We start from the raw sequence: 20,483 nt of genomic DNA on the forward strand, positions 1-20,483 counted from the left end.
GAAAACACCAGAAAAGGAAAATATAAGACGGATTATAAAATAAATTTTCCCATATTTGTTCTTCTTTTAAAGACAACTGGTTATTTAAAATAGAGGTCATCAAGTGAAGACCAGCAGGTCAAATCCAGTAAAGCCCACAAGATAGAATGGCTTTTATATTTTTAAATGTTGCATGGTTGAAAATACATCAACAGAATAATAATATTTCACAGTGTGTGGCAAATTATTTGAAATTCAAATTTCAGCATCTATAAAACACGGCATGGAACATAGTCTGCAACATTTGCCTAGGGAGCATGTGTGGCTCTGCTTGGCACGATAATGGCAGAGTGGACCAACAGAACAGTATTTATCACTCCCATTGCCTCTCCCTGTCATGTGGTAAACTGCAAACCTGTGATGCAGTTATAACTTAGCAGCACTTCCAGTCTCATATCTGCAATGCAATTTTTTTAATATTAACAATGCAAATATGTAATGTTAAAAAAAAAAAGAAAGAAAAGTGGACTTCCAATGTTTCACTTTAAGGTACAGTGGAGTGTGGGTTATTTTTTTTTGTCAAATAGATGGCAATACAGTGTGTTTATTATACAATGGCATTATAACTGTATGGAAAGAAGACAATATATCTCAACACTACTAGACTAACATTTGTCACAATATTCCCTATTCACAAGCTAGCAATAGTCAGAAGAATTAGAAAATTTAAAATAACAAATCTCCTCATAGAACAACCTCTTCACAAAAATGATAAATGGAAGTGAAGCCACAATCAAAGTGAAGTTACAAGTGGCTCATTTGTTACACAAGCAGGAAGATCAGTCACCAGTGATGAGTTAATTAAATTACGTTTGCAGCAGCTAAAGAAACGTGTCCAGAGGAAATAAACTTGTTTAAGACTATTAACCTTTTGGCAAGAAGACTTGATTGAATTGTTGAGGACACTAGGAGCAACATCAATAGTCAATTAAAAAACAAGACAAATGATTTCAGCTATTTTCCTTGGCTGTCTATGTGTTGACAAATGTTACAAATACTGCTCCGTTGTTGTCTATTCAGGAAGTCACTGCCAAATTTGAATTGACTAAAGAACTGGCCTCTATGACTAGTTTTTGTGGAACAACTACAGGTAAAAATATTTTCAAAGAGGTTGAGAAAACACTAGTTTGGGATAATCTGAACTGGAATCTGATAAGACGGGTTACAACTGATGGTGGTAAAAATGTGTGCAGAAAAGAAAATCTCTTACTCATACAAACTTACAAAGCTTATGAAAATGTGAGATGTTTGAGGTCAATGGTTTATTTATCAGTAGTTACTTAAATCATCCAAGTATTATTAAACCACTAGTGTTACTGGTAGACTTCATTCACTTCCATATGAATGAAGTTCCATGTCAGTTTCACAAACTTTTGGTAAAAATAAAAGGGAATATTTTCACTTGCCCTACCACATAGCAGTCTGATGGCTTAACAGTGGTAAACATTTATTGCAATTTCGTGTCTGACCCTTTGTGACCTCATGGACTGCAGACCCCCAGGCGCCTCTGTCCATGGGGATTCTCCAGGCAAGAATACTGGAATGGGTTGCCATGCCCTCCTCCAGGGAGTCCTCGCAACCCAGGGACTGAACCAAGGTCTCCTGAATTGCAGGTGGATTCTTTACCATCTGAGCCATCAGTCCACAGGGTCCCAAAAGAATAAGACATGACTTAATGACTAAACAATAACAAACAAAACTACTGTTATCCAACATGTGAATGACTGGAAATTAGCTTTTGCTGAAGAGTCAGTCATGTTTCTCAGTGAATTCAACTTAAAATCAGAAGACAGCACAGCTTGTATTTGATCGTGTACTTCGACAAAGTCGTCTGACAACAAGCAACACAATCTGGGTCACAAATAATGTCAAGCTGCTTGGTATACTACCCGTGCATTCAAAACTTAAGAAGGATAATCTCTATTTCACACAAATTTGCAGCTTACATATTTTCTGAGCTCAAAGTACAGTTCCAGCTATGTTTTTCAAACCCCAGCACAAGTGCAAACAAAATGTCCATTTTCAAAATCCATTAAAGTGGACAGTTGAGGAGATTCCCCCTAAATGTCAATTGAAAGTGGCTAATAAGAAAGGCAATGCCAAAGAATGTTCAAACTACTGCACAATTGTACTCATCTCACACGCTAGCAAAATAATGTTCAAAATTCTCCAAGCCAGGCTTCAACAGTATGTGAACTGTGAACTTGCAGATGTTCAAGTTGGATTTAGAAAAAGCAGAGGAATCAGATCAAATTGCCAACATCCCCTGGATCATCAAAAAAGCAAGAGAGTTCCAGAAAAACATCTACTTCTGCTTTACTGACTATGCTATGTTGTGTGGATCACAACAAACTGGAAAATTCTTCAAGACCACCTTCCCTGCCTCCTGAGAAATCTGTATGCAGGTCAAGAAGCAACAGCTACAACTGGACATGGAACAACAAACTGGTTCTAAATTGGGAAAGGAGTACATCAAGGCTGTATATTGTCACCCTGCTTATTTAACTTATATGCAGAGTACGTCATGTCAAGTTCCTGGCTGGCTGAAGCACAAGCTGGAATCAAGACTGCCGGGAGAAATATCAATAACCTCAGATATGCAGATGACATCACCCTTATGGCAGAAAGCAAAGAAGAACTAAAGAGCCTCATGGTGAAAGTGAAAGAGGAGAGTGAAAAAGTTGGCTTAAAACTCAACATTCAGAAAACTAAGATCAAGGCATCTGGTCCCATCACTTCATGGCAAATAGAGGAGGAAACAATGGAAACAGTGGCTGACTTTATTTTGGGGGTATCCAAAATCACTGCAAATGGTGACTGCAGCCATGAAATTAAAAGATGCTTACTCATTGGAAGAAAAGTTTTGATCAACCTAGACAGCATATTAAAAAGCAGAGACATTACTTTGCCAACAAAGGTCCATCTGGTCAAGGCTATGGTTTTTCCAGTGGTCATGTATGGATGTGAGAGTTGGACTATAAAGAAAGCTGAGCGCTGAAAAATTGATGCTTTTGAACTGTGGTGTTGGAGAAGACTCTTGAGAGTCCCTTGGACTGCAAGGAGATCCAACCAGTCCATTCTAAAGGAGATCAGTCCTGAATATTCATTGGAAAGACTGATGCTGAAGCTGAAACTCCAATACTTTGGCCACCTAATGTGAAGAGCTGACTCATTGGAAAAGACTCTGATATTGGGAAAGACTGAAGGCAGGAGAAGGGGACAACAGAGGATGAGATGGTTGGGTGGCATCACCAGCTCGATGGACATGAGTTTGAGTAAGTTCCAGGAGTTGGTGATGGACAGGGAGGCCTGGCATGCTACAGTCCATGGTGTCGCATAGAGTTGGACATGACTGAGCAACTGAACTGAACTGAACTGATCTGAATGTGAATTGTAATGACATGCTAAAAGGGAAGTATCAAGAGGAGAATCTAATAAAAATTTTAAATACCTTCCAAGTGGTGAATACGTTTACTTATAATCACATGCCAGGAACCTGGTGTCAGTATTCCCAGTACCACCTATGTGATAAAACATTTTTCAGAATTGAAATAGATAAAAATCTCATTACCGATCAGCACTCACAGATGAACGTTTGCAGTTGAACTTGATGACAGAGAATACTAACTCTAAACTCCAGTTAAGCAAAATGTTATCCCTCAAAGAAAAAGAATTCTATTCTTCTCATTCAGTTCAGTTCAGTCGCTCAGTGGTGTCCAACTCTTTGCGACCCCATGAATCGCAGCACGCCAGGCCTCCCTGTCCATCACAAACTCGCGGAGTTTACTCAAACTCATGCCCATCGAGTTGGTGATGCCATCCAGCCATCTCATCCTCTGTCGCTCCCTTCTCCTCCTGCCCTCAATCCCTCCAAGGATCAGGGTCTTTTCCAATGAGTTAACTCTTCACATGAGGTGGCCAAAGTATTGGAGTTTCAGCTTCAGCATCAGTCCTTCCAATGAACACCCAGGACTGATCTCCTTCAGGATGGACTGGTTGGATCTCCTTGTGGTCCAAGGGACTCTCAATGACAGTCTTCTCCAACACCACAGTTCAAAAGCATCAATTCTTTGGCACTCAGCTTTCTTCACAGTGCAACTCTCACATCCATACATGACCACTGGAAAAACCATAGCCTTGACCAGACGGACCTTTGTTGGCAAAGTAATGTCTTTGCTTTTTAATATGCTATCTAGGTTGGTCATAACTTTCCTTTCAGGGAATAAGCGTCTTTTAATTTCATGGCTGAAGTCACCATTTGCAGTGATTTTGGAGCCCCAAAAAATAAAGTCAGACACTGTTTCTACTGTCTCCCCATCTATTTCCCATGAAGTGATGGGACCAGATGCCATAATCTTAGTTTTCTCAATGTTGAGCTTTAAGCCAACCTTTTCACTCTCCTCTTTCACTTTCATCAAGAGGCTTTTTATAGTTCCTCCTCACTTGCTGCCATAAGGGGGGTGTCATCTGCATATCTGAGGTTATTGATATTTCTCCCGGCAATCTTGATTCCAGCTTGTGCTTCTTCCAGCCCAGCATTTCTCATGATGTACTCTGCATATAAGTTAAATAAGCAGGGTGACAATATACAGCCTTGACGTACTCCTTTTCCTCTTTGGAACTAGTCTGTTGGTCCATGTCCAGTTCTAACTGTTGCTTCCTGATCTGCATACAGGTTTCTCAAGAGGCAGGTCAGGTGGTCTGGTATTCCCATCTCCTTCAGAATTTTCCACAGTTTATTGTGATCCACACAGTCGAAGGCTTTGGCGTAGTCAATAAAGCAGAAATAGATGTTTTTCTGGAACTCTCTTGATTTTTCGATGATCCAGCGGATATTGCCAATGATCTCTGGTTCCTCTGCCTTTTCTAAAACCAGCTTGAACACCTGGGAGTTCTCTCATCTAATTCTTCTCATTAGTAGACCAATATTATAAAAAACATTGTACTCAATATTTATAATTTTGTCAATAAAAAATGTTGAAATTTGTTTTCTTACCTCTTACATGAGAATATAAATAATATCTGATTTTTCATGTTGGCCCACAGAGTCTAAAATATTTAGTATCTGGTCCTTTACCAAAAAAGAGCTTGGCAAGTTCTGCTTTACACTGAAAACTAGTAAACAATGTTTAGAAAACTTGAATACTGTAAAAAAAAAAAAAAACCAGAGAAATTTACCACTTCTTGGATCATATAACCCAATATTGCTAACATGTCATTTCTCTCTGGATTGATTGATAAACCTAATATAATCCCAATTAAAAACCCATGGGCTTTTTTATAGAAAGTGATAGATTGATTCTAATGCATAAGAAATTGCAAATGACTTAGAAAATTCAGTGCAATCCTGTGAAAGAAAATAGTTGGAGGATCTAGCCTGATTTCAAGACTTAAGATAAAGTTAAGGTAATCAAGACAATGACACAAAGATAGATCAGTGGAATGGAGTCCAAAATATTCCTACATTTATACGTTCTATTGACTTTTTATAAAGGGCCAAATAATTCAAAGGGGGAAGGAAAGTGTTTCTGCAAATGATGCAGATGTGTATATGAAAAACAATAATGCACACCAGCCACCAAAAATGTATTTGCAATGAGTCACAGACCTAAATATAAAAACTGAAAGTAAAGAAACATATCTTTCCAACCTTGGGGCAGGCAAGATCTATTAGACAGGACACAGGAAACACTAACCATAAAGAAAAAATAGTAAATTAGACTTCAGAATATATGAAGAATTTCTACAACTCAATTAAAAAAAAAAAAAACCCAATATAAAAATAGGCTAAATCCTGAACCATATATATCACCAAGGGTGTTATTTAAGTGACCAATAAACACATGAGAAAAAGCTTGAGGTCATTATCATTAGGATAATACAAATAAAACCACAATGAGAAACCAGAGTACACCCACTCGAAAGGTTAAAATTAGAAACAGTGATAGTACCAAACAGTTTTTGACACTTAACAGCATCAAAACAAACAACCCATTAAAAAATGGGCAGAAGACCTGAGTAGACATTTGTCTAAAGAGGACATACAGATGGCCAGTAGGTGCATGAAAAGATATTCAAAATCACTAGTTATTAGAGAAAAGTCCAACTCTTTGTCACCGTATGGACTACACAGTCCATGGAACTCTCCAGGCCAGAATACTGGAGTGAGTGAAGTGTTCCCTTCTCCAAGGGATCTTCCCAACCCAGGGATCAAACCCAGGCCTCCCACATTGCAGGCAGATGCTCTACCAGTTGAACCACCAGGAAAGCCCAAGAATACTAGAGTGGGCAGCCTATCCCTTCTCCAGTGGATCTTCTCAACCCAGGAATCAAACTGGGGTCTCCTGCATTGCAGGCAGATTCTTTTCCAGCTTAGCTACCAGGAAAGTCCCAGCTATTAGAGAAATGCAAATCAAAATTACAATGAGATATCATCTCACACTGGTGCAAATGACTATCATCAAAAAATCCACAAACAACAAATGCTGGAGAGAGTGTGGAGAGAAGGGAATGCTTCTTCACAGTTAGTGGGAATGTAAATTGGTACAGCCACTATGGAGAACAGTATGGAGGTTCTGTAAAAAACTAAAAATAGAGCTACCACGTGACCCGGCAATCTCGTTCCTGGGCACATATCCAAAGGAAAATCACGGCCTGAAAGGATACATGCACCCCAGTGTTCACTGCAGTACTGTTTACAATAGCCAAGACATGGAAACGTCCTAAATGTTCATTGACAGAGGAATGAATAAAGATGTAGTGTGTATATATATATATATATATATACACACACACACACACAATGAAATATAACTCAGTCGCTAAAAAAAATGAAATAAGACCATTGGCAGCAACATGGATGGACCTAGAGAGTGGCATACTGAGTGAAGTAAGTCAGACAGAGGAGAAATATCATATGGCATCCCTTATATGTGGAATCTAAAAAGAAATGGTGCAAATGAACTTACTTACAAAACAGAAAGAGACTCACAGACTTAGAAAACGAACTCATGGTTGCCGGGGTGGGCGGGGCCGTGAGGGGAGCGATAGTTAAGGACTTTGGGAAGGTCACGGTACACATTGCTATATTTAAAATGCATAACCAACAAAAACCTATTGTATAGACTCTGCTCAGTATTATGTGCCAGCCTGGATGGGAGGGGAGTTTGGGGGAGAAAGGATGCATGTAAATGTATGACTGAGTCCCTTCACTGTTCACCTGAAACCATCAAAACATTGTTAATCGGCTACACCCCAATAGAAAATGTTTTTGGTGTTAACAAAATGAAATTAAAAAAAAAAAACAAAAACAGTGACAGTACCAAGTATTTTAGGAAACTTTCTGGAATGGTATTGATATATCTTGGTATGGATGTGGGTTGCATAGCTGTATGTGTTAGAACTCATGAAACCACACAAGTTTTGTGCATTTCACTGTATGTAAATTAGACTTCAATTTTTTAAAAAATGCCTTAACATTGTCCTAAACTGCTCAGCATCCTCTAAGTTCTCAGCGAATCTTATATATAACTATTATCTTTATCTCAGAATTCTGTTCCCTTGGGCGAACACTATCTAACATTTTCACGCCCTTCTCGCATTTGTGCAAAATATTCAACAAGGAAAGTCAAAAATCTCTTGAGGGGTATCAGCTCACAGATGGCTTGAGTCAACAGTTATGGGCAAGCCAGCAGTTTTGCTTTTTCCTTTTCTGGTACTATGAGCTCATTTTTATCTTGTGTCATCTCCCATGTGGACTCAAGACTATCAAAGCAAGTTAATTTAAATGTATCCTACAAGAGTGAAACAAGAATCCTGGAGAGATTGAGATAAGATGCCAGGTGTTTCTGTAGACAAAGGCACTATATTCTGTGAAGTCAGTATTAACCCCTCAGCTTCTGAAACAAAGTGAGACCTTGTTTCACTGTGTCGGCTCCCAGCCCTCTCTGTCTCCTTCCAACCGCAGACACGTAACACACACACGTTAGTTTCCCATGCCCACACACACACACACACACACACATACATTCTCACACACAATTACACTTGCACATGTGTACACACACACAAACACACACACACAGACTTTGCTCTTCCTCACAGAGAAACTGTCCCCCACACCAGTGGCCTCACCAGTCTCTACATTTGGACAGGGAGCAGAAAAGCCCCACCTGATGAATCTTGTTGGGGGTTCAAAGGATGCTACTGGGAGGTGCCAATCAAGGGAAGGAGCAGAACTGGTTTGAAAGCTGGACCTCAGGATCGCTATCCTCGGTCATATCAATGCTGATATAATAGAACTGGAGGTTAGAACGGAAGCGCACAGTCTTTCTTCCCAAAGTGCCCTTTGCACTCTGTCCCCAGAACATCGGGTCACTCTGAGCCACTCAGAGATCCCTCAAAAGCTCCTTGATAACTTCGTGCCTTTGCACAGGGCGTTGCAAAGCTCTGAGAAGACTTTTCCCATCTTCAAACCTCTCTCCTCCCTCAATCTCCACTGGCTCACTCCTAACTCATTGTGTGGGACCCAGATGAAATGTCTTATCTTCTAGGAAGCCTTTTGATTGCACAAGTGACAGTTGAATCAGTTTCTCCCTCTTTGCTGCCTAGCAGGGCTCAATACTCCCCCCATTGAAAAGGTTAAGAAGGTGGCCAAGAGTATTACAAAGCCGAACATTTTTTTTTTTAAAAGCTGAACATTTTATAGGATTTTGGAGTGAATACACTAATTCCCCTTAGCACCAATGAAGATAGCTCAGCCTTGGAAATGGAGTCTACAAGGTTTAGGACATGGAAATTCTAAAACCATATACTAATTAAATATCAATTCAGATCAACTAAAAATAAAGGAAGATTTCTATTTGATGATTGATAAGAAATATATGAGACAGATATTGAACCCAATGGGGTAATCTTGGGTCCTTCTATGGACAACAGTAGGGCTTCCCCAGCAGCTCAGTGGTAAAGAAATCACCGGCAATGCAGGAGCTGCACAAGGCCTGGGTTCAGTCCCTGGGTCAGAGGGAACAGCAACCCACTCCAGTACTCCTGCCTGGAGAATCCCCTGGACAGAGGGGTCTGACAGGCTACAGTCCGTAGGGTCACAAAGAGTCGGACGTGACTGAAGTCACTCAGTATGCACACACAGACAAGAGTAAGAAACCATCCAGGCCTGTCTGATGGCTCATCTTTGCAACAATTCTCTTCTCACCTCAAGGCTCAGGCAAACATGTTCTGGCCACAAGACCTGGGACTTTATCTGCTTTCTTGCATGCTTCTTACAAGGTATAAATGTGATAAGGTGCAGAAAGTACTATCCCAGTACCTGAGATATAGCAGGTACTCAAACAAACAATGGTAGTGGTATTAAGTTTCTGCTATCATTTCTGAATTTAGCTATTCTGCTGCATTAATTGTTAAGCGTCATTCCCATCCAAGAAGGAAGACATATCCTTAATAAACTATGATCTTAATTTCTCTATTGTAGGCACTTTCAGCAAAAGGGGAACAGATGGCAGGGCTGCGCAGCAGAAACACAAGGAAACACCCAATACTCCAGTTTTCAACAGTCTGATAAATCAGAATCCCTAAGATTGGGCCTGGACCAGTATTATTTCAAATCTTTCTATGTGATGTAATTCAGAATCTCTGACTAATTCTTCTGCAGGGGAATAAATTGACACAACAAGCAAATAATGAATGATCCCATTCTCATGCTTAAAACCTTCCAATGGCTATACTCACAAATATAGCCGACAAACTAGCGGCTATCTGTGGGGAGGAGGGGGGAAGGGAAACGTAGGGGTAGGTGATTAAGAGGTACAAACTATTATGTATAAAATGTTACAAAGATATACTATACAACATAAGAAATACAGTCAATATTTTATAATAACTATAAGTGGAGTATAAATGGAGTATATAGAGAATCACTATATTGCAGACCTGTAACTTACATAATATTGTACGTCAACTATGTATTGAATGAACTATGCTTGAATTTTAAAAAAATCATATTTTTTTTATCACCTGTGTCTCTCCGTCCACACTAGAATGTAAGCTCCTTGAAAGTTGAGGCCCTGCCTACACTGTAAATGGTTACAGCCTAATTCATATAGAACACTGCCTGGCAAAGGTAAGTACTCAACAAATACTGGGTGAATGAACTGAATGTGGGCTTTCCCAGTGGCTCAGTGATAAAGACTCTGCCTGCAATGCAGAAGACGCAGGTTCAATTCCTGGGTTGGGAAGATCCCTGGAGGAGGGCATGGCAACCGATTCCAGTATTCTTGCTTGGAGAATCCTATGGCTAGAGGAACCTGGTGGCCTACAGTTCATAGGTTCACAAAGAGTCGGACACAACTGAAGCGACTGAGCATGCACCATAAACTGAATGCACTGGCCTCCTAAAATGCACAGCCATGTTACTCAGCAAGTCCTTTCTGCTGATACATTGCAAATTTCAGGGGAAATTCCCCTCCTGAAATCCACTGGGGTACTTTAATAAGGGATTGGAAATCCTAATTACTCAGTTCATGCAATGCTTAGTGAATTTGCTTTCAACTTATTTGACTGGGAACCTTTTTTTCTCTTCACCTTGCTGATTTAATAACCTCACTTTCTGAGAATTTAGAATATAAAGGGGGGATAAAGCACTTTGATAACTCTTTTTAGCCAAAACAGCTTGATTTAATCCTACGTAGCCACAGTTCTCGTGGTTGTATCTATAGCGCAAGGTGATGAATTCCCTGCTCCTAGAGCTTGAAAGTAATAATTGTGCTGTGGGCCTCAGATCATCCCCGAGACATATTACATATGCATATTGCATAATGCAAATTCAGCAAATTGCTGAAGCACAGCAATGTGTGGAGCTGTGGTTTCAACATGTTAACAGCAGAGCCCTGTATTTAAATGAAAGGTAAGATGCTCCGTAAACAAAGCAGTCAGTGGGCAAAATCCCAAGCCACCTTGGTTACTGCCCACAAACACAAAATCAGCAACTTCGATCGTGTGGGACTCTGCCAGTCATTCCACACCAAGTGAGCAGGTGTGATGCTACTGGACCCCTGATGTGTGGTCTCAGCCCACACTTCCTTTAAGAGTATGAGCTGAATGTAGCTCCTTCATTTAAAGGTACAGATACGCACTGTCCATAGAACGTGTTCAGTGAGTGGATGACAGTGTTGCTCAATTTAAGGGACAGTAGTCCCACTGGGGATAAAACTGGCTGGGCAGTGCCTAATGAGAGTCACTTTCCAGGGCTGTGCCTTCTGAAGGGGTTTTCACAGGGTGACTTTAAAAATCTCACCCTCGTTACAATGGGATTCTACCATACAACAGATAAAGCAGAGATGCTCTCATTAAGTGACCTAGGAGAAATTCCAAGAGCCTCCCCTTCCCTCAAGCAGCTCCCCCTGACTCTCCTCACCCCTCTAGAGACCAAGCCCAAGGTCATCTCTCAAAGGCATGTAAGGAATGGTGTCTGGCCTGTGAAGCTGCCAACACTGATGACTCAACAGACCTGACCTGTGGTGAGAACTCAATAAAGGTGTGCCAACCTGTTGAGGTGGGGCTGAGGGTGGATTTTGTAGGATATGCTGAGATAAAAAGAATAGGCATTTTCGATGGGTGCACATGTAGCTGATTCACTCCGTTGTACAGGAGAAACTAACACAACATTGTAAAGCAATTACACTCCAATAAAAAAATTAAAAACAAATAAAACAACAGGCATTTCCGTTGTAGGAATAATGGAAAAGTACAGAAACAGGGAGAGGACAGGGAGAAGAACCAGATATATGAGACAGGGAAGATGAGTTTCCTGGGGAGAGAGAGTGACACAGAGCCGCAGTGGTGGGTGAGATCGGAGCGACAGCTGGCACTGAGTGTGTTTCTCCTTGATCTGGGTAACAAAGTGACCTCTGCAAGGAAACCTGAAATATGGCGATGGAACCAGGGACAACCGGCTGGGCAAAAAGGAACCAGGTAGAACTGATCAAAGAAGAGATAACTCCAGGCACAGAGAACAACTAGTGCAAAGGCTTTAAGTGTGATGAGCCTGAAGTGTTTCAAGGAACCAACAGAAAGACAAGTAATGGGTGGGGCATGGACAGGGGGGGCAACACAGTGGGAGATAAGGTCAAAGAGGAAGATAAGGACCAAGTCACATAGTGCTCAGTATAAGGAGAGAGAGTTGGGCTTTGATCTATAAGCAGCTGGAATCCATTATAAGGAAGCAATGTAGTGACACAATCTGAGTTATATTTTCAAAGAGCAATCTGCCTGAAATTTAGAGACTAGGTCATCAAGATGCAAGAGTAGAAAAAAGAAAGACAATCAATTAGGAAATCGTTTGAATGAGGCAAGACAGGAGAAAATGGGACCATAGTCTATAGATGTCAATTCAAGAGGAGTGGTGGATTCTTTTGGATCACATTTTTCAAACAGATCTCATATGACTGAACACTAGATTGGATGTAGGGGCTGAGGAAGACAGAAGTCAAGGTTTAGCACCTAGCTTTCTGGGCTTTAACGTCAGGTGGCTGTTACTGCTTTTTACTAAAGTCAACAGATGGAGGAATGGTCTTGGCTATGAGGAGAGTCCAGGGTTATACTTTTACTATGTAAGTTTGGGGAAGCTTACTGACCAGCCAGGTGGAGTTGGCAAACAAGCAATGGGCAATATGAATCTACCGTCCCAGAGAGAAATCAACCTGTCCGTGTGTCTGAGAACCATCAGCACAGGGATATTTTTTAAGCCATGGGGCTTAATGAGGTCTCCTGGAGAGACGTGTATAGCTATAGATGGAGAAGGAAGCCCAAGATCACTCTGAGACATACTAAGAGTTAGAGGATGAGTGAAAGAGAAGGTAAAGAAAACTCAGAGGTGTCAGCCAGTCAGGCAGGGGAAAATCCAGGACAGTGAGAGGTCACAGAAGTCAAGAAGGGATACAGACCACACAAGGGAAGACCCAAGAAATGACCATGGATCTGACGGCAGAAAGATCATCAACACACTTGAACAGTAATGACTCCTTGCAGTGACGGTGACGGGGGTGGTGACAGGACAGTTTCAGTTATGTGTCACTATGTAACAAATCATCAAGTATTTAGAATTTGGCTATTATTCCTCATGATTCTGCAGTTTGACAGGCAGTTCCTCTGTTCCACAGAGTTTCAGGTGGTGAGCTGAGAAGATTACAGTCATCTGGAATCAGTCAAGCTGGAACATCCAGCACGAATGGAATTTAATGCTGACAGTCAGCTGGAAGCCCCACTTGGGCTATGGACCAGAGTAACTACATGTGGCCTTTCCATGTCCTAGGCTTCTCACGGCATCTCAGTTCTGGGAAGGAGTGTCGCAAGAGGCATCAGACCATGAGACCCACCCAGGCAGAAACTGAAGGGATTCTAATGAGCTAGCTTCAGAGGTCATGAAGCAATGCTTCTACCATGTCCTACTGATCAAAGTAAGCCCAGAATCAAGGGGAGGGGAAGCAGACTTCACCTTTCAGTGAGAGGTTAGCAAGGAATTTGTGGCCATCATTAATCTTCCACAGGACCATAACCTGATGGAAGTGAGTCGAAAGGAGAATTTGAGGTAAGGAAGGGGAGAGAGAAACCCACAAACAACTTAAAATTGCATGCACTCAAGTTCACAAAATTGGCTTAAAAAAAGAGAAAAGAAAAAAAAAAAAAGCAAGGCCTTCATTATGACGCTACTAGTAATTCTGCTAAGTTTAACTTCTAATTTTACAAATATATCAAACTAAGAAATATAAATCTAAGGATAAAACAGGGGCTTCCCAGATGGCACTAGTGGTAAAGAACCTGCTTACCAATGCAGGAGATGTAAGAGACATAGGTTTGATCTCTGGGTTGGGAAGATCTCCTGGTGTAGGGCATGGCAACCCACTTCAGTACTCTTGCCTGGAGAATCCCATGGACAGAGGGTTCTATAAGCCTACAGTCCACAGGGCCGCAAAGAGTCGGACACGACTGAAGTAACATAACACACATGCATGCAGGGAGAAAACAGCAAAAGTACTAAAAGAAAACAGTGATAAAGTCATCATGAATATAAAGATGGGACCTTCCTAGAAACTCTGATAATAGAAGTCACAAAGTGAAAGACATTTTGATTAGATGAATATTTTAAACTTCTATTAGGATTTAAGAAATTGACCAAAAACTAAAAACGTAGTAGTAAAATCACTATTTAAGTAATTCTCACAAATCAAGAAGAAACCAAATGCCTGACAGAAATAGGCAAAGGATTTACATAGGAAATATATATATATATATATGTATGTATATATATGTGTGTGTGTATATGTGTATATATATATGTATGTATATATATGTGTGTGTGTATATGTGTGTATATATATATGTGCATGTGTATATATACATATACACAAAAGAAGAAATAAAAGTCAATTAAACAGATTAATAAAACATTTCAACTTCATTGGCAATCAGATAATGCAAAATAAACTGCTGAGATGGCATCTTCTGAAAACATCATCGATCAGCTCAGCTCAGTCGCTCGGTCGTGTCCGACTCTTTGCGATCCCATGGACTGCGGCACACCAGGCCTCCCTGTCCATCACCAACTCCCAGAGCCTACTCAAACTCATGTCCATTGCATCGGTGATGCCATTCAACCATCTCATTCTCTGTCGTCCCATTCTCCTTCCACCTTCAATCTTTCCCAGCATCAGGGTCTTTTCCAATGAGTCACTTTTTCCCATCAGGTTGTCAAAGTATTGGAGTTTCAGCTTCAGCATCAGTCCTTCCAATGTACATTCAGGACTGATTTCCTTTAGGATGGACTGGTTGGATCTCCATGCAGTCCAAGGGACTCTCCAAGAGCCCAAGAGTCTTCTCCAACTCCACAGTTCAAACGCATCAATTCTTTGGTGCTCAGCTTTCTTTATAGTCCAACTCTCACATCCATACATGACTACTGGAAAAACCATAGCTTTGACTAGACGGACCTTTGTTGGTAAAGTAACATCTCTGCTTTTTAATATGCTGGTTGTAATATGCTAGGTTGATCATAGCTTTTCTTCCAAGGAGCAAGCATCTTTTAATTTCATGGCTGCTATCACCATCTGCAGTGATTTTGGAGTCCAAATAAAGTCTGTCACTGTTGCCACTGTTTCCCCGTCTATTTGCTGTGAAGTGATGGGACAGGAAGCCATGATCTTAGTTTTCTGAATGTTGAGTTTTAAGCTAACTTTTTCACTCTCCTCTTTCACTTTCATCAAGAGGCTCTTTGATTCTTCTTCACTTTCTGCCATAAGGGTGGTGTCACCTGTATATCTGAGGTTATTGATATTTCTCCCGGCAATCTTGATTCCAGTTTGTGCTTCCTCCAGCCTGGCATTTGGCATGATGTACTCTGCATATAAATTAAATAATCAGGGTGACAATATACAGCCTTGACGTACTCCTTTTCCTCTTTGGAACCAGTCTGTTGTTCCATGTCCAGTTCTAACTGTTGCTCTTGACCAGCATACAGGTTTCTCAGGAGATGGGTCAGGTCGTCTGCTTTTACATGAACACAAAAAACAGGCACAGTTCAGGGGGAACATCGGAGGAAAATTTAGCAACATTTATCACAAATCCCGCTGCACGAGCTGTACTGTTGCTCTATAAACATAGACTGTTCTTCCTTATCATCAGAATTTTGCTAGAGCCCTTTCGTCTCTCTTGGTTTCCTTCTCCGGCACTCTCATTGTAGGAAAATCCTATTCATCACTCAAATCCAGCTTAGGTATTACCTTCCAGCAGAGCTTCCTTGAGCCCACTTTCCTCCAAGACAGGCACAGTCCCACCTTGTGACTTTCTCAAGTCTGTGTTGCTATCACACTGTAATATGATTATGCACTTATAGCGGGGTGATCTTCAACAAGTCATGCAAATGACTTGCAATTTCTGTCTCTGGAAATGAAGGTGATACGCTATGCTGCAGAGCTTTTGAAAGGACTCAACAAAGAGACTCCTGCTTTGTTGGTACATACGCAGTGAAAGATTTTATTTTTCAAGTTCTTGTTACTTTTATACTTTGTCCAGCTTTCCCTTGCTGCTGGATAATAAGCATCCTTAAATTTGGTTCAGTTCTGTTCTACCACTTCTCAGTCACCTTAAATATTAAAAGCAGTCTAGTTTCTATTTTTATAGCTTGGTCCATCTATGAGTTGGTCAAAGAGTTCCTTCAGTCTTTAAGTACAAATAAAAGACACATTTTTCATTTTCACCAAGAACTTTATTGAACAAAGTATTCACCACAGTTTTGTTCCACTACCTTCTGCCATTTTTCAGTCAACCTCATAAATCCATTTTCCCAAAACTCTTTACCTTTGGGGGCAAAGAACTCTTCCAGGCCTTCTATAGTCTTCCAGAAAAGTGAAATATTTTCCATTAAGAGAATTTTGTAAAGACTGAGATCAATGGACATCCAAAAATGCAATGCCTGGTGAATACAGTGGATGAATCAGAAATTTCCAGCCAAGCTGTAGCAGTTACCGCCTGGTCATCAAATAAACCATCATGTGGTCTTACGCTATACTGGTGGAAATCATGTGTTTACTGCTGACTAATTCCAGATGCTTTTCCTCGAATGATGATGCTTTCATTTGGTCTAATTGAAAGCATATTTGTTGGAATTGTTTGGTTTTCTGCAGGGAACTCATAAAAGAGGACTCCTTTCCAATCCCACTATATACACAATATCACCCTCTTTGGATGAAGAAGAAAATTTAGCAATACTTATCACAAATCAAGCGTAAGAGATGTACAAACATAGATTTTTCTTCCTTATCATCAGAACTTTGCTAGACCTCTTCCATCTCTCTTGGCTTCCGAACTCCAGCACTCATTGCAGGAAAATCCTGCAGGCTTTGGTGTGGTTGTTGGCAGTTCACTTCCCTTGCCCCACATTCTCTTCCATTCCACCTTATCGCACAGTATCCACTTTTCACCACTCCTGACAATTTGTTTTAAAAACAGAATGCTTTCATTATGTTCAAGTAGAGAATGATATGCAGAAACACGGCCAAGAAGTTTTTGTGGGCTTTTTTTTCACTTAAGTGGAGCCCAAACATCAAAGCAACTAACATAACCAAGTTGGTGCAAACAATTTTCAATGCTTAATTTGGATACCCTAAGTATGTTGGCTATCTCCCATGTGGTATAATGTTGACTGTTCTCAATCAATGTCTCCTTCATTCAACTTCATCTGGTCATCAACTTCAACTGGTCTATCCAACTGTGGAGCATCATTCAGGGAGAAATCTCCAACATGAAACTGCAAATCACTTCTGACACAGTCAGTCACAGAACTTCTTCCATACACTATACAAATCTTTTTTTTCTCCCCCCCATTTGAGTTGCATTTTTACCTTTCTGGAAATGATAAAGCATAATAATATGATGAAAATGTTGCTCTTTTTCTTCCAAATTCAATCTTAAAATGGCTACACAAAAATTCATCAATTTTAATGTTTTTTTAATTCACACTGATATGACAGCTGTCACAATACAATCTAACCAAACTGCTTCCAATAAAGTTAGAGACAACTGAATACTACCAGAGCCACCATATGGAGAAGCTGAACAGACATTTTGGCCAAGCCAATATTTTTGAATCCATCTCATTAAAGTTCTCTCCCTTGTACCCCAGCTTAGGTTGTGTCTGTGGTTGCAGCAGTGTGGGACAGAAGGAGCTGGATATGGTACACATGCCATCCTTCTTCCTTCCCTGGTTTTCCTCCTCTGTCGGGGTGGGAACGAGGGAGAAAGGAGTTGATGCTGTTCTCAGCCAGCTATTGGTAGAGAAAGTGGCTGTTCTCATCTTCATTGCTCGTGACTTTTTCCCTTTCGGGAGCAAATCCACAGGGATCTTGAAAGGTGCAGGTGACCCTTCTTTTTGGCTGCCTCTGTTTCGCCGTCTGCCTCTGGAAGTGTTGGACTTTTCTTTCTAAAGGCTAGTTTTCAAATGAAAGCTCTCTTGTACAGGTTGTTTGTAGCTCTTGGTGGGGGCGGGCTGGTGTTCTGTGGACTGCCCTCTCCCCAGTCCCCTAGCTGGGAGGCCCAGTTGAGGCTGGACATCTTCCTCTTCCCTCAGAGGCCCCTCTCCCCTCAGTGGTGCCCTCAGAGGAATCAGCAGGAAGGTCTAAGCCACAGGCACCTTCAGGAGGTTCACTCCGCCCGAGGGAGAATCCCCTGTATCACAGTGGGAACGCAGCTCACCCACACTTCCTCTCTCGGATCCACCAACTCTCACCTACCCCTTTCTCCACAACCAGCCTCATCGGCCTTAGAACACTAAGTTCTATACAGGTCCAGATGTTCAGAGATTACAGAAGTGAAATAAACTGCCCTCCCAACTTTGAGACGAGGGCAATGGAACAGATGTTGGGCTTTCCCAGTATTTTAGGAAGGAGCGGAACAAGTCAAATGACTTTCCGTGAGGAGGGGTTAGAGGAGCAAGAGCTGAGAGTACCCAGAATCAGTACTCCCTTCCCAGTGCCTCTCCTGAGTCTCACGCCCCATCCCTTCACTTCTCACTGATGAATGAAAGGTCAGGGCATGCCCCGGGAAAGTGCCGCAAGGCAAATTCTGGAGGCTGGCTAAACTTCCGGGGACCGACCCCCTGCAGCCTGGTCCAATCAGGCACCGACCCAGAGCCCTCGGACACTGACCACCGCTGTAGCCCATGCTTTCTTCCTTATATGAAAAGACCTGGCTTGCACGCCGGCCCTGGATATAAAACCCCTCCCCACCCCTCATACCTCGCAGACTTCCTTTGTCTCCTCACTCACCCACCCCCGGGAGTTCTGCCCGAGAGCGACCTCTCAATAAAGGTCTTTACCACCGGTCATTAGAGGCGGCTTTTTTCCTCCCGCGGCGTTTTTCTAACATCTGGCGCCCCAACATGAGGCCCGAGGTGACAGCCCCCGGCACTCGCCGTTGAGGCCCCCTCGAGCTCCACTGCCGCAGAAGCCTCGGACCCAGGCGGCTGACCAACCCCCCGGACGGCAGGATACGGAGTAAGTCCCTTCGGCTTTGGGGCCTGCACTCCCTGGCGACCACCTCCTAGGGCCCCGTAACGGGTGCGCACTTACTGGGCCCTCCCGGTCACCAGCTGGTGGGGAGACGTCCCCAGCGGCTGAGTAGACCTCCGGCTTCAGCCTTTCCAGGTCCCTGCGGTCATGAGGAAGACGTTCCCCGCGACTACATGGACCTCCGGCTCCCCTTGACTCGTCTTAAGACGTTCGGACAGCGGGGGTTGCCTCCACGCCCCGTGGTCGCCATGGGATCGACAGCCTCCAAACCCGATCCCCAATACTCCACCCCCTTAGAGTGCCTGCTGGCTAACCTGCGGACTCTAAGACTAAAGGGAGATATCCGTCCCAAGCAGCTCACTTTTCTGTGTTCACAGGCCTGGCCTCAGTATTCCCTAGATAATGGCTCACAATGGCCAGCCACAGGGACACTAGACTTTGACGTCCTCCGTGATTTAGATAATTACTACCGGAGAACGGGAAAATGGTCTGAGGTCCCCTATGTTCAGGCCTTTTGGGCGTTGCGCTCTCGCCCCACCCCTTCCACTCCGGCCCCTCCTACCTCCTCCCCCTCCTCTCCGGCCCCTCCTAACCGCTCCCCCTCTAACCCTACTCCGGCCTCTTTTGTTCCTGAGGCTTCACCGCCGGCCCCAGATCCTCCGGCCCTTAACCCTATCTTGTATCCTCCCCTTTCCCCCGTCACTCCCTCCTTTTCTCCGGTTAGCTCCCACACTCGTTCCCATAGCAACCCTCGAGTGCCAACCCCTCCCCCGAGCGTCCCCCGGGAGCTCAGGCAGTTCCTGACACCGACCCTGATTGGAACTACCAGGAAGGGGGTGGCGGCCAGCTGCGGGTATGCTATATGATAGAGTGTATCCTCGATGAGATGGAAACGTCCTCTCATAAGGTAGTAAACCTCCTCAAACTAGATGAGGTGACTCAGGGGCCTGACGAAAACCCAGCCATGTTTCTTTTTTTTTTTTTTCTTAAAAATATGGAACGCTTCACGAATTTGCGTGTCATCCTTGCGCAGGGGCCATGCTAATCTTCTCTGTATCGTTCCAATTTTAGTACATGTGCTGCCGAAGCGAGCACCCAGCCATGTTTCTTAATCGGCTAACTGAGGCCCTTGTTCAATACACCAGACTGTCCCCGGAGTCCCCCATTGGGGCAGCTACCTTGGCCAATCATTTTATCTCCCAATTCGCACCTGACATCCGAAAAAAACTGGCCAAGGCCGAGGACGGCCCTCAGACCCCTATTCGAGACCTGGTAAAAATGGCCTTTAAAGTTTATAACGCCCGTGAAGAAACGGCTGAGGCCAGCCGAAAGGCAAGGCTCAAACAAAAGGCCGAATTTCAGGCAAGCCTC

General features: G+C 42.6%; 1 non-coding gene across 1 annotated transcript; it reads right to left on the bottom strand.

Moving 5' to 3' along the window:
• Positions 1–20,100: 20,100 nt before the first annotated feature.
• On the bottom strand, positions 20,101–20,207 carry LOC122673137. The gene has a single exon (XR_006334614.1). It is a non-coding gene; the product is annotated as a U6 spliceosomal RNA (small nuclear RNA).
• Positions 20,208–20,483: the final 276 nt, after the last annotated feature.

This window comes from Cervus elaphus, chromosome 16, assembly GCF_910594005.1.
Source record: "Cervus elaphus chromosome 16, mCerEla1.1, whole genome shotgun sequence".
NCBI classification, from domain to species: domain Eukaryota; kingdom Metazoa; phylum Chordata; class Mammalia; order Artiodactyla; family Cervidae; genus Cervus; species Cervus elaphus.